The sequence below is a fragment of the Lotus japonicus genome, chromosome 6 (genome assembly GCF_012489685.1).
Source record: "Lotus japonicus ecotype B-129 chromosome 6, LjGifu_v1.2".
Classification (NCBI taxonomy): Eukaryota; Viridiplantae; Streptophyta; class Magnoliopsida; order Fabales; family Fabaceae; genus Lotus; species Lotus japonicus.
Window position 1 is genome coordinate 56909600 of NC_080046.1, and position 12958 is coordinate 56922557.

General features: G+C 38.4%; 1 pseudogene; it reads left to right on the forward strand.

Annotated features, from left to right (window-relative positions):
• The first annotated feature begins 7620 nt into the window (after positions 1-7620).
• Positions 7621-11674, forward strand: LOC130725623 (uncharacterized; annotated as a pseudogene).
• Positions 11675-12958: the final 1284 nt, after the last annotated feature.

The following is a 12958-nucleotide window of genomic DNA, read 5'->3' on the forward strand; positions in this document are numbered from 1 at the left end:
ACTAGATCATAAATAAAATGGACCCACAAATCCTATCCATATTGGGAGTGATGATTTTGGCCAACATTTTTGGATTAGAACAAAAACACAACAGCAGCAGCCAAATTTCATCTTCAATTCTTCACATACATGCCTACATGGCTTCATATCAGACAGATGAGATCATAAAAATGCTGCTGCTCTAACAGTTCTAAACTAGAAACTACAAACAGTGGCATGGTATAGGTATGGTGTAGTTGCTTATTGATCAGCCGTATATATTCTTATTCTTATCCTTAAACCAAAGTGACGTACGTGAACACACAGCTTTTCCACTAACCAATTGGGCATTTTCTTACATGATGAAAGAAAGTCATGTTAAACTAGAAGAAGGATCAATCATTTATTAATTACTTGCAAGGTTTAAGTTATCATACTTTGACTTTACTTTTCAGAAGTTCTACATATCTAATTTTGAAGCTTTAATTCTCTCTTATCATATGCTCCCTAATTCCTAAAGACTAAAGTTTACCATTTTTCTGTTCTCTGTTAAATGCTCTGTTTTCATTTAATTACCTTGTATGTTTGTTTGAGCTGCAGTCATAATATTCAACTGATTCTAGAGGCACAGGAATTATTGGTTTGCTTTTTACTTTAACACATGGAATATGTAGTGGGGACCTTCTTAATGTTTATTTTAAGACTATTTCGCAAGGAACATCCTCTTCAGAGAATCAATCAAATCATGTTAGTTAAAATATTGAAATTGTGGTGTCCATCAGACAAATTAATTAGAGGATTACTTTGAATCACCAATTGACAAGAACCTTAATCTAAGACATTATCCAAACAGTTTAAGTTTGTTTTACGCCACTTAAAAAATCTGAGGTTCTAGATATGCCTAAAGTTGATTGCTCAAATATAGAAGAGATATGAATTTTTATTGAGATTAAGAATATTGTATATAATGTAGTATGTTGTATCATGTCTTATCACAGAGAACTTCATCATAATATCCACAAAGAAAACTAATGAAAAAGCTTTAGTATTTATAACAGACTAATAACTATAGTAATCATATATGGATATAATTGCAAAAAAAAATTACATTTAATATATTACTCAAATTATCTAAATAATTAGCATGAATTCCTTTTAAAAAAACATCAATTTAATCTAAGTCAGATTTACTAGATAATGGCTATGTTTGGCATGTTTAGCTGATAAGCTAGCTGAAAGCTGAAAAGCTAGCTGAAAGCTTATAAGCTAGCTGATAGCTGAAAGCTGATAAACTAGCTGAAAGCTGATAGCTGAAAGCTGAAAAGCTACGTGATTGAAACAAAAATGTTTGGTAAAACTAGCTGTTAAACTGTTAACAGAAACAGAGAAAAGGGAAAAACTGAATGACTTTGATTGATAATTGGTAAACAGTACATAGAGATGTTCTCCTTATATAGAGAAGAGAGTAGCTTACTAAGCAAGCTTTCTAGACTCAACTGAATCATAACTGACTCATAACAGAATGACAGCTCAGCAACTAACTAACTGACTACTCTAACAAACTGTTATCCAGCTGGCATACCAGCTGGCACAGCACATGCGATATTCATATATCACTATATATTCATATACACTTATACACCCCCTCAAACTGAAGTAGGTGACACTAGTTGTAACTTGTCAACTACATTCAGTTTGTCTCTCAATTCCAGAAACCTAGTAGGGAGAAGTGCCTTGGTAAGAATGTCAGCCCTCTGATGTTCAGCTGAGATGTGTTGCACTAAAAGACTCTTGTTCTGAACCTTCTCTCTCACAAAAAAAATGTCCATTTCCATGTGCTTTGTTCTCGTATGCAAAATAGGATTATGAGTCAGAAGAACTGTACTCATGTTATCACAAAGAACAGTGGGAGTAGTGAAAGATATCTTCAGCTCTGTCAAGAGAGATTGAACCCACAAGAGTTCTGCAGTAGTGTTAGCCAAGCTACGGTACTCTGCCTCTGTGCTGGACCTAGCTACTAAGGTTTGTTTCTTAGCCACCCAAGAGATAAGGTTAGGACCTAGAAAGACACAAGAACCCGAGGTAGACCTTCTGTCATCTGGGTCAGAACCCCAATCAGCATCACAATATGCTACTAAAGGTAAAGGCTGCTGCAGAGAACATGACTGAAGCAAGAGACCATGAGTCATAGTGCCTTTGAGATACCTTAAGATCCTTTTTACTGCCTTCCAATGTTCTTCATGAGGTTCAGCTAAGAACTGACAAACCTTATTTACTGCATAAGAAATCTCAGGTCTGGTTATGGTTGCATATTGGAGAGCTCCCACGACACTTCTGTAGAGAGTAGGATCAGTAAGCACAGTGCCTCCATGCTTGGAAAGCTTGGCACCACCTTGCATAGGTGTGGAGATACCAACAGCATCTGACATGTTTGCTTTAACCAAGAGATCAGCAATGTATTTAGTCTGATTTAGAAGAAGTTTACCTCCAGGAAGATGTGTCACTTGCACACCTAGAAAATAGTCCAGCTGACCCAATTGCTTGAGAGCAAAGGCTGAGTGTAACTTGTCCACAAGAGTTTGAATGAGAGTGGCTGAAGCACCTGTGATGATTATATCATCAACATAGATCAACATATAAATGCACCCTTGAGTGGAGTAATAAGTGAACAAGGAAGGGTCACACTTGCTGGCCTGGAAACCAAATTGAATTAGAGCATCTTTAAGCCTATGGAACCAAGCCCTTGGGGCTTGCTTAAGGCCATAGAGAGCCTTTTGGAGTTTGCACACCATTGTCTTGTCTTCTCTCTCAAAACCTGGAGGTTGTGACATATAAACCTCCTCCTCTAGAACTCCATTGAGAAAAGCATTGTTAACATCAAGTTGTTGGATGGCCCAACCCCTGGAAATGGCTAAGGACAGAATCAACCTCACTGTGATGGGCTTCACCACTGGAGAAAATGTCTCTGAATAGTCAAAACCTTGTACTTGACTATACCCTTTTGCCACAAGTCTAGCTTTGTACTTGTTCAAAGTACCATCAGGATTTTCTTTAACTCGAAAAATCCATTTACACCCCACTGGCTTCCTTCCAGGAGGGAGAGGAACTAGGGTCCAGGTCGCATTATGCATGAGAGCATTATACTCATCTTTCATGGCTTGCAGCCAATTAGCATCTTTAAGAGCTTGTTTGACTGTTGTTGGTTCAACATGTGCAAGAAGAAGAGTTGGATGAAGTCTTGGCTTGACAATACCTGACTTGGCCCTGGTAGTCATGGCATGAGTGTTAAGAGGAGCAATAGAGGCAGCTGCAGGGAGGGGAGGTACTGAAGTTGTGTTGTCATCTGAGTTGTCTGCTGCAGATGAACCTGAAACAGCTGCAGTGGCAGGTGGTGCTGATTCTGATGTGAAACGTGAGGCCTCAGCAGTAGCACCTGAGGCAGAAGCAAGGGGCATTGTGTTGCCTATGTCAGCCTGAGCATCCACCAATGGACTAGGAACCTGTGAAGCATGTTCTGATGAAGATGAGGTCTGAGCAGCCTGGGGTGGTGAAGAAGCTGACTGAGAAGAAGCTAAAGAAGAACTAATCAAGGGAATTTTGCAAGAAACACTAGGACTGAAATCAGTAGAGGTAGAAGAGGAATCAGTAGGAAAAAGTTCAGCATAGGGAAACCTGTGCTCATGGAACAAAACATCCTTAGAAATATAAATCCTACCACTTTGATCTAGACACTTGTACCCTCTATGATTTGAAGAATATCCTAGAAACACACAGACCTTGGAGTGAAGTGACAATTTATTGGAATTGTAGGGTCTGAGAAAGGGAAAGCAAGCAGACCCAAATATTTTAAGACTCTTGTAATCAGGAAGCTTACCATACAGCTTTGAGTAAGGACTTTGACCTTGTAAGGTAGTAGTAGGCATCCTATTTATGAGATATGTGGCAGTAAGGAAAGCATGATCCCAAAAATGTAAAGGAATAGAAGCATGTGAAAGTAAGGTAAGACCTGTTTCTACTATGTGTCTATGTTTCCTTTCCACACTCCCATTTTGGTGATGTGTGTGAGGACAAGTAATCCTATGTATGATCCCTAGAGAGGTGAAGTGTGAAGTAAGAGGTCTAAATTCCCCTCCTCCATCTGTTTGCACACTCTTGATCTTATGACTAAATTGCAATTCAACCATGGTCTGAAAATTAAGAAAAGTGGAATAAGTATCTGATTTTTTCTTAAGTGGAAAAATCCAAGTAAACTTGGTGAAAGCATCTACACAAGTGAGAAAGTAAAGAAATCCACAAGAGGATTCAATGGCTGCAGGACCCCACAAATCAGCAAAAACTAATTCAAAAGGTGTTGTATAAACAGTAGTGGAAATAGAAGAGGGAAGTCTATGAGACTTGCCCAAACAACAAGCTTGACAAAATGAAAACACACTTTTATTCACTGGCACAGGAACATTACACAAAACAAGAGCTTGTTTTAGAACATCATGATGTGGATGGCCTAACCTATAGTGCCACAAATCATAAAGGGGACTACTACTACTACCATTACATTGATCATTTACTAAAGAAGTAGACTTAGCAGACATAGTGCTAGACTTATCAACAACTGAAGATGGCAAACTTGGAGCAGAAACTGCTGCTTTATTGGACTTGAACTGGGACTGAGAAGCAAGATCAGTCGGAGACACTTGAAACACAGAAGCTGGAACACCTTGGACTGATGAAGAACTAGAGGAAGCTGAAGTGAATGGACTGTCAAAGTAGTATAGACCATCCTCTCCAACTCTTCCAGTGAGAAGAAGCTCAAATGTGTCCTGATTTCGAACACAACAATAGGTTGAGTGAAAGGTAAAAAACACATTGTTGTCTCTTGCAAATCTACTTACACTAACAAGGTTTTTAGTAATAGAGGGAACTAGAAGCAATTGTTTCAGCACTAACATAGCCTTAGAATTGAAAAGAGAGGGAATAGAGGCAGAACCTATGGACTGGATTGGCATGCCCTGACCATTCCCCATCAGAACTTGCTGTGTAGTTGAAGCAGGAACATGATCCACAAAGATGGAGGGATTGTTGGTGACATGGTGTGTGGCCCCTGAATCAGGACACCAAGACACAAGAGGATTGTGTTGAGGAGCAGCAGTGGTGAGCATGGCTTGAGGAGTGGCCTGTGGAGCCTGTGGCTGAGAGGAAGGCCGTGGTGTGAAGCCAGGAAATGAATTAGACATTGCTGCTGTTGGATTCCAAGGTGAAGGAAACTGAGGCATAGTAGGAGCTTGAGGAGTCCAAGCATATGGAGACATTGCTGGTGCAGTTGAAGGCCATTGAGGCCACTGATTGAGACCTGGTGCTCCAATCATAGCAGGAAAATAAGGACTGGCCCCAAAATTAGGTGTGTTGAACCCTAAATTAGCAAAGGGAGCAAAACCCCCAAATTGAGAGGCGGCAAACCCTAAATTCACTGGATTTGGATTCATCCCAGTAGGAGCAGCATTAGGTGTGGAAGATGGTGCACCAGCAGGCCTGGACCAACAAGCAGAGGTCTCATGACCCCATTTGTTGCAGTATTGACACTGAACATTGCGTCCTCGACGACCACGTCCCCTTCCATAGCCACTGCGACCTTCGTTGTCCTCGCGAGAGTCCTCGCGATCGCGAGATGCAGAATTGGAATCAGAGGTCGCGGATGATGACGAAGCATTGGGAACAGATGGCGACGGTGATGGAAGCCACTGCGGTGGCTGTTGCACCGGATGAGGCTGTGACGCATGCAACCACGGCGTTTGAGACGACGCCGGTGGCGAAGGTTGTTGCGGTGCTTGCATCCACGGGGATGGCGTCGATGCTTGCAGCGAAGCCTGTGGCGGTGGTTGCGACACAGGTAGCCACATCGATTGAGGCGGCGGCGGCGCCGGAGCTTGCTGCGACGGAGGCACATGAGTGAGAAGTGCAGAAGCGGTGGAATCAGCAAGTTGCTTCTTCTTCATGCGTTCAAAACGTGCCTCGTGTGCAATCACCATAGCCTCAACTTCAGAGATAGTGAAAGACGTGGTGCGACTGTAAATCACAGTCATGAGAGCACTATATTCATCTGGTAAACCATCAAAAATCGCCTCAAGATGATCACGGAAAGCTACAGGCTCACCAATCGTTGTGAGAGTGTTGACGATAGTCTTGATTCTCTGCAAGAATTCAGAAGCTGTCTTGGTTCCTTTGGTAATCGTCTTCAGTTCACTGCGCAATTGTGCAGATTGTGCGCGTGACTTTGCATTGCAAAAACTATGAATCTCTTCCCACACTTGCCAAGATTGCTCACACCGAAGCACATTTGGAAGAACAGAAGCAGATAAAGTCGAGAGAAGCCATGTGAAGAGGCTTGAATCTTGTTGTTCCCACTCTGTGAACGCTGGATTCACAGTTTCTGAGATGCGATCTTCATCAGTGAGAAATTTTGGTGGAATTTGAGGACTATTCACAAATTTCTGAAGATAATGAGCACGAATCACTCCTTCAACTTGTTGCTTCCAGGAGTAGAAATTTGTATCATCTAGTTTGATGCTGATCTTGTGATTCAGAGAACGTTCAGCAGAAGAAGAAGAAAGTAAAAGAGAGGAAGAAGATGAACTCTCCATGGATCTAAGCTCTTGATACCATGTTAACAGAAACAGAGAAAAGGGAAAAACTGAATGACTTTGATTGATAATTGGTAAACAGTACATAGAGATGTTCTCCTTATATAGAGAAGAGAGTAGCTTACTAAGCAAGCTTTCTAGACTCAACTGAATCATAACTGACTCATAACAGAATGACAGCTCAGCAACTAACTAACTGACTACTCTAACAAACTGTTATCCAGCTGGCATACCAGCTGGCACAGCACATGCGATATTCATATATCACTATATATTCATATACACTTATATAAACAAGCTGAAATTGTAAAAGGACATAAAATGACATACTTATATAAATATTTTTATATTTAACATTACTTTATTTTCATATTAATACCTATATGATATTAATATTAAAATTATTATCACTTTAAATATTTTTACTAACTTAAGTTATTTATCATCTTAAAAATATAATATTGATTTTTACTTATTTTTATTAATATCATATTTTTAATACTTATGGTGCGCAGCGGTGTGGCGGGAACTGCATACGTAAGTGTGAGGGGAAAATATGTTTAGTATTTTTATAAATATATAAGGGTAATGGTGGAATTTTAATAAAATAATAAGGATAAAAATGAGAATAAATTTAATAAGCTATAAGCTTTAAGCTATAAGCTAACTGAGATAGCTTATAGCTTTAAGCTTTAAGCTACTGAAATAAGCTCATTCACCAAACACTTTTGAAGAGCTTTTAAGCTAGTCAAATAAGTTTTAAGCTAGTCAAATAAGCTATAAGCTAGCTGAAATGGCATGCCAAACATAGCCAATCTCTGACTGCAGTTAGGCTCTGATACCACTGTTGGCCGAGAGCCCCTCTGTTATTCATATAATGATCAAATAGTTCACAAGATGAGCTTTTCGGCAGGCATAGCCATTGGCCTACACCAAATTAATTATGTGATTATGTAAATCTAACAAAATTAACATAAGGAAAAACATAAAAGGATATAATTTAGGCATGACAATCAAACTCGAATTTGTGAGTATTCTCAGCTCTGACCCCGACTTTGATGGGAATGACCTGGTTAAAAATAAAACTGACCCCAACCCTGAATCCGAAGTGGATGGGTTCATGGGTGTAAATATCTTGAGCTTGACCTAAGCCCTCCTTGATATGGTCATCATTAAATAATTTTAATTATAATAATAGTTATTAAATAATAATATTTGATTCGTAAATTTTACTAAGAATATGATTTAACGGGGACATCAGTGGTAATCATTTACTCACGAAGGTATATAACCACAAGAGAGGGTTAGAATTAGCTTGGATGACCATTTTGATGGTTCTGGAGGGATAATAATGGAACATACTTTTCGTATCATTTGTGACATCAAAAAGCTTATTCATAGAGATTTGGTGGTTTCTGTTCTTAAGATTTATAAAATAAGGAAAGGTTTAAATTCTCCAAACCCGATGAAGATGAGTTTGGGATCACATTTTTATCTCCACCTTCCTAAAATCCATCTCTAAACCCGCCTCCGCCCTGCCCTTTGCCATGCCTAAGAATATTAACAAGTTCTTCATCATCAGAAAATGACTTTTGTGTACTACAAGTTGACGATATGTTATCTAATAACTTAAAAAGCAAGGTTCAATTTCACTGTTCATTGTGCACCTTTTTTTTTTGGACGGCAGAATTTTGGGCTGGGCCTTTTGCCTGATTTGATGGCTTCCTTCCTTGCCACTCATTCCATAATTTCTGTTGCTATCGGCTATCCTACACCTACTTCATCACTCTTTTCCTATTAGCTACTTCTTCCCCCCTCATAATCTATGTTGTACTCTTCGGTGTTCATGTAGTAGCCTTCGTCCTCCTTCCAGTTTCCATGGCTTATTACTCATAGCAGCTTGCGTGTGTAACAATCTGTAGGTACCTTCAAGCTACCAAAACCAGCTGGAAGTTCTTCTTTACAGGTTGTTTGCCTACACCCTAACTCTTCCATTTTCCTTTACAGCTTTGTTCTGATCTGAATTGATTTGATGTATGCCCATATTTTTGCTTATAAATTGATCCCTTCTTTCCCCTGTCTCAAAGGTTCGAACTTTCAGATCCCTCCACCCAGAGTACATTTCTTTGGGGTCGGTATAGGTTCACTCCTCTCTCCTTCCACCTTCACAAGACCACTCATCTTTCCTCAACTCAGTTCAAACCCAGAACCCATTTGCGCAAAGAAGGGAACTTCACTGCGCCACAAGAAGAAGGTGACCGTGAAGTCCACTGCGAGCTCCACGTGGTTTCTTGGAGGGAACAGAGAGTGAGAGCAGAGATTTCCATCAATGCTGACATTCATTTCGTTTGGAAAGCTCTCACTGATTACGAGCACCTCGCTGATTTCATACCAAATCTTGTGTGGTGGTAATGAATGTTTTGATTTTGAAGATATTTATTTGTTTTTGTAGAGAAAAAAAAAAAGTGGGTGTTTTTTTAGTTTGCATGATCAAAGATTCATGAGTGTTGTTTTGTTGTTAGTGGACGAATTCGTTGTCCACATCCGGGGCGGATATGGTTAGAGCAAAGAGGGTTTCAAAGGGCTATGTATTGGCACATAGAAGCTTGTGTTGTGTTGGATCTTCAAGAGATAATCAATTCTGTAAGCACTTTTAGACACTCAATGTTACTTTTCTTCTGTGATTTTGGTATTGTATGTTAGCAATAGATTATGTTTGTAACCGGGAAATGTACACCTAGGATTAGGGAGGATGGATTCATGGAACACTTATGCAATGTATAACAAATTTTATTAAAGGGGAAGATGAAGTTAGTTGCAGTATAACATATAAAATCAACATAAATTTAATTAGTTATGATACTCTTCATCTGTATAAATAAATAAATAAATTGAAGTTAACTAAAGAAACTTGATGTGAGTTGGAACTTAATGATATTTAAATCTCTTCATGCTTCAGGCGTGGGATCGAGAACTTCACTTTTCCATGGTAGATGGAGACTTCAAGAAGTTTGATGGCAAATGGTCTGTAAAATCAGGAACAGGGTAGAACCTATACATATGAAAGCCATTGCTTACTACTATTTACTGAGTAACTTTGCATAGTATAAAGAAACTATATTTTGATTTACTTGTGAACTCAATGGACAGTGCTACACTCTCAAGGTTGCCTCATTCAAAACCAACATGTTTATACGTATGACTCCATGCTAATTTAAAGCTAGCACCCTCTAAGTTTGGAATCTTGGATCAAGTTCTGATGACTGAACTTTGACCTTTGTTTAGATATCTTTATGTTATATACCATAAGTTTGAATATGTGGGACTCCCTTTTAGATTCAAGGAAGGTCATATATGACTCTGTTGAATAGCACCATATCAATGTGTTTTGAACTTTTTGGATGTGTTCTTTTGTATGGGTCAAAAGGAGATTATATGAGAGAGAGTGAAAGAAACGCTTAACTTAAAGCAAGTAATGATGTACATACTATATATTAATGCATTATGAACTGGATAATACAATGAACCTTAGCTATCCTTTTTTGTTTACTGTTTTTAATTTCCAGTGACACAGGACCTTTTGGACCTTCCAATTCTTTTTCTTGCAGGTCATCATCAACAATTTTATCTTATGAAGTTAATGTGATACCAAGATTCAATTTCCCAGCTATTTTCTTGGAAAGGATAATCAGATATGATCTTCCTGTTAACCTCAGAGCCTTGGTATATAGAGTTGAAAGGAATATTAATGGGAATCACAGACTTCCTCTGCAAGGAAATAACTTGCATAAAATTTATATGGCTAATACGTCACCTGTTGAAAAGATAAATGGTACTTTGTGTGAAAGTGATATATTGCCACCTGGAGAGAACAAAGAAGGTTTGGCGAGCCCGATTTCTGGTTCCTTGCCCACAAGTTCCAGTGAAGTGAACAACAATTGGGGTATATTTGGAAAAGTTTGTAGACTTGACAGGCCTTGTGTGGTGGATGAAGTTCGTCTCCGCATATTTGATGGACTTTTGGTAACCTGTCCTTACTAAATTGTTAGGAGCTTGACTTTAATTCTGAGAATGAGTCATATTTGTTGTCAAAGTTAAAATAAAATTATATTCATGTGAAGGAAAATGGAGGTGTACATCGCTGTGTTGTTGCAAGCATAACGGCTAAAGCTCATGTTCGTGATGTTTGGAATGTTCTGTCTTCCTATGAGACTCTTCCTTAGTAAGCTATTTATTGTTCTTCTTTACACTAGATATATGGAAAACAATGGCGTGAAAGAATTCTAGATCTTATGTTCTATTTTTTTGACTTGACTCCCCGTCAAAACAATCATTTGTTGTAGGATGGTTCCAGATTTAGCTATCAGTAATATTTTATCAAGAGATAATAATAAAGTCCGCATTCTTCAGGTAAGATGCCATGTTGAGTAGAGTCTAGAGTGAGAGAAACGTAGCTCTTAATATTTTTCCAGCCACTGTGTTATGCACCAACCATTGTTGATTTCAGAGTTTCACTCTTGCTTCTTTTTATGGTTTCTGTTTAGCAAGTAGCCCCTATCATTTACCATTGTTAATTTGCAACCGGTTCAGTTCAAGAGAATCATTGCACCCTTAAAGAATCATACAAAGTTACTTGGTATGCATTTTCTTTCACATAAGTTCTCTTAGGAGTTTGATGGGGCTGTTGTGTGCTTGTACTGATCACTTACTCTCATGTTTTATGAATTCAACTAACAAAAGATAGCTTCACTTAGCTTCTTCTACTGAATGTTCTTTATTAAGGGAGCAACACGAATATGAACTGCATTTGTTTAGAGACCAGAAAGTGATCCAGCCTGTTTGAGAGATGAGGCTCGGCAGTGGGTTTTGGATTAGGCTCCTAATGTTACTATGGCTGAACTTTGTAAATATCTGGAGAAGTAGTTGTTAAATCAATTAATCAAATGTAAGTTATTGGAGTAATTAAATTGGACATTTTCCAGGGATCTCAGGGTTGTTACTCTTTGGGGTGGTGCTTGAGTTGTTGCTATGAAAAGGGTCTCAAATTAAAATCTTGATTATTTTGATGCAATGAAATATTCTCCAGCACAAACTTCTTAAACTAAGGAGTTCAAGTGTGTTCAGATAGAAAAGTGATGTATAGCTAACAATTGACTATAGTTCATTATTGAGATTTGAAACCAATGCTACATTATATGTTGCATATTATGCTATTCATTTTCTTATCAAAACTTCATTACATACAAAGGAGGGTTTTATAAGAACTAAATAAGAGGCTTACCACAACTTACAGTTTGTGGTGCAACAATTATTTTCGGATAAGAGTATTATTTAATTGTACTCTCCTAAGCATTACTAATACACAGAAAATAAGAAAAGCGAGTTAAGGACAATTTTGAATGTTCAATATTTATTGAGAACAAAGTTTATGCAATTAACTACTTTAACTATATTTCTTAACCTGTGTGAATTAGATTTTTGGTTCTTATAAATAGGACCGGAGGTGGTGGTTTGGTTTGGTTTCGCTTAAACTTATATATTCATTTTAATATCTAACCGGAGGTGGTGGTTTGGTTTGGTTTCGCTTAAACTTATATATTCATTTTAATATCTCATAACCTTAATTGGAAGTCCTGATTTCACTGTTCATGTGACACTTTTTTTTTTGTTCGGATTTCGTTTGGGTTGGGCTTGTAGCCAATGCTAGCCCTTAGTTGATTGTTGGGGTTTCGTACACTTACGTTTTCCAGTTGTGAACTTCAGAATCCCATCCCACCGTTTTCTGTCGTGATCGGCTGATCGCCTTAAACGCTCATTCCAACAGCGAAAATGTCATAGCCCTAACTTGTCCTCCCGTACCTATTCCATGTTAATCTCACAGTTGTATCGGCCTTACTGTATCTCCCTCTCATGGATTCTCGCTTAGAGACGGGTACGAATTTCATGTAGCAGTCGTTTTCCTATATCATTTTTCCATGATTTCCTTCTTACTTTTACTGTTAATGGGAAATCTCTATGAGAATAATTATGAAGTGTTCGAAAGTTGTCCCAAATAAAGTTCATTAATATTGAATGTGTTGCCCTTATCTATGAACGTACGCGCGGTTAGTTGTTATAACTCTTGGTTAGGCATAAACTAAAAAAAAACTACAGATGAAGCCTCTCGTGCATCGCACGGGTACCTTCTATATTGTTCATCCTATCGATTTTTAAGTAAGCTAGGTCGTAATCACGCGGTTGAAAGCACGTAAGGGAATATATTAAGTCGTCTTAGATATTTGATAATCGTTTATTGGTTGATATTCAACTGATGCTCCATCATTTTTAATGATTCATATCATAGT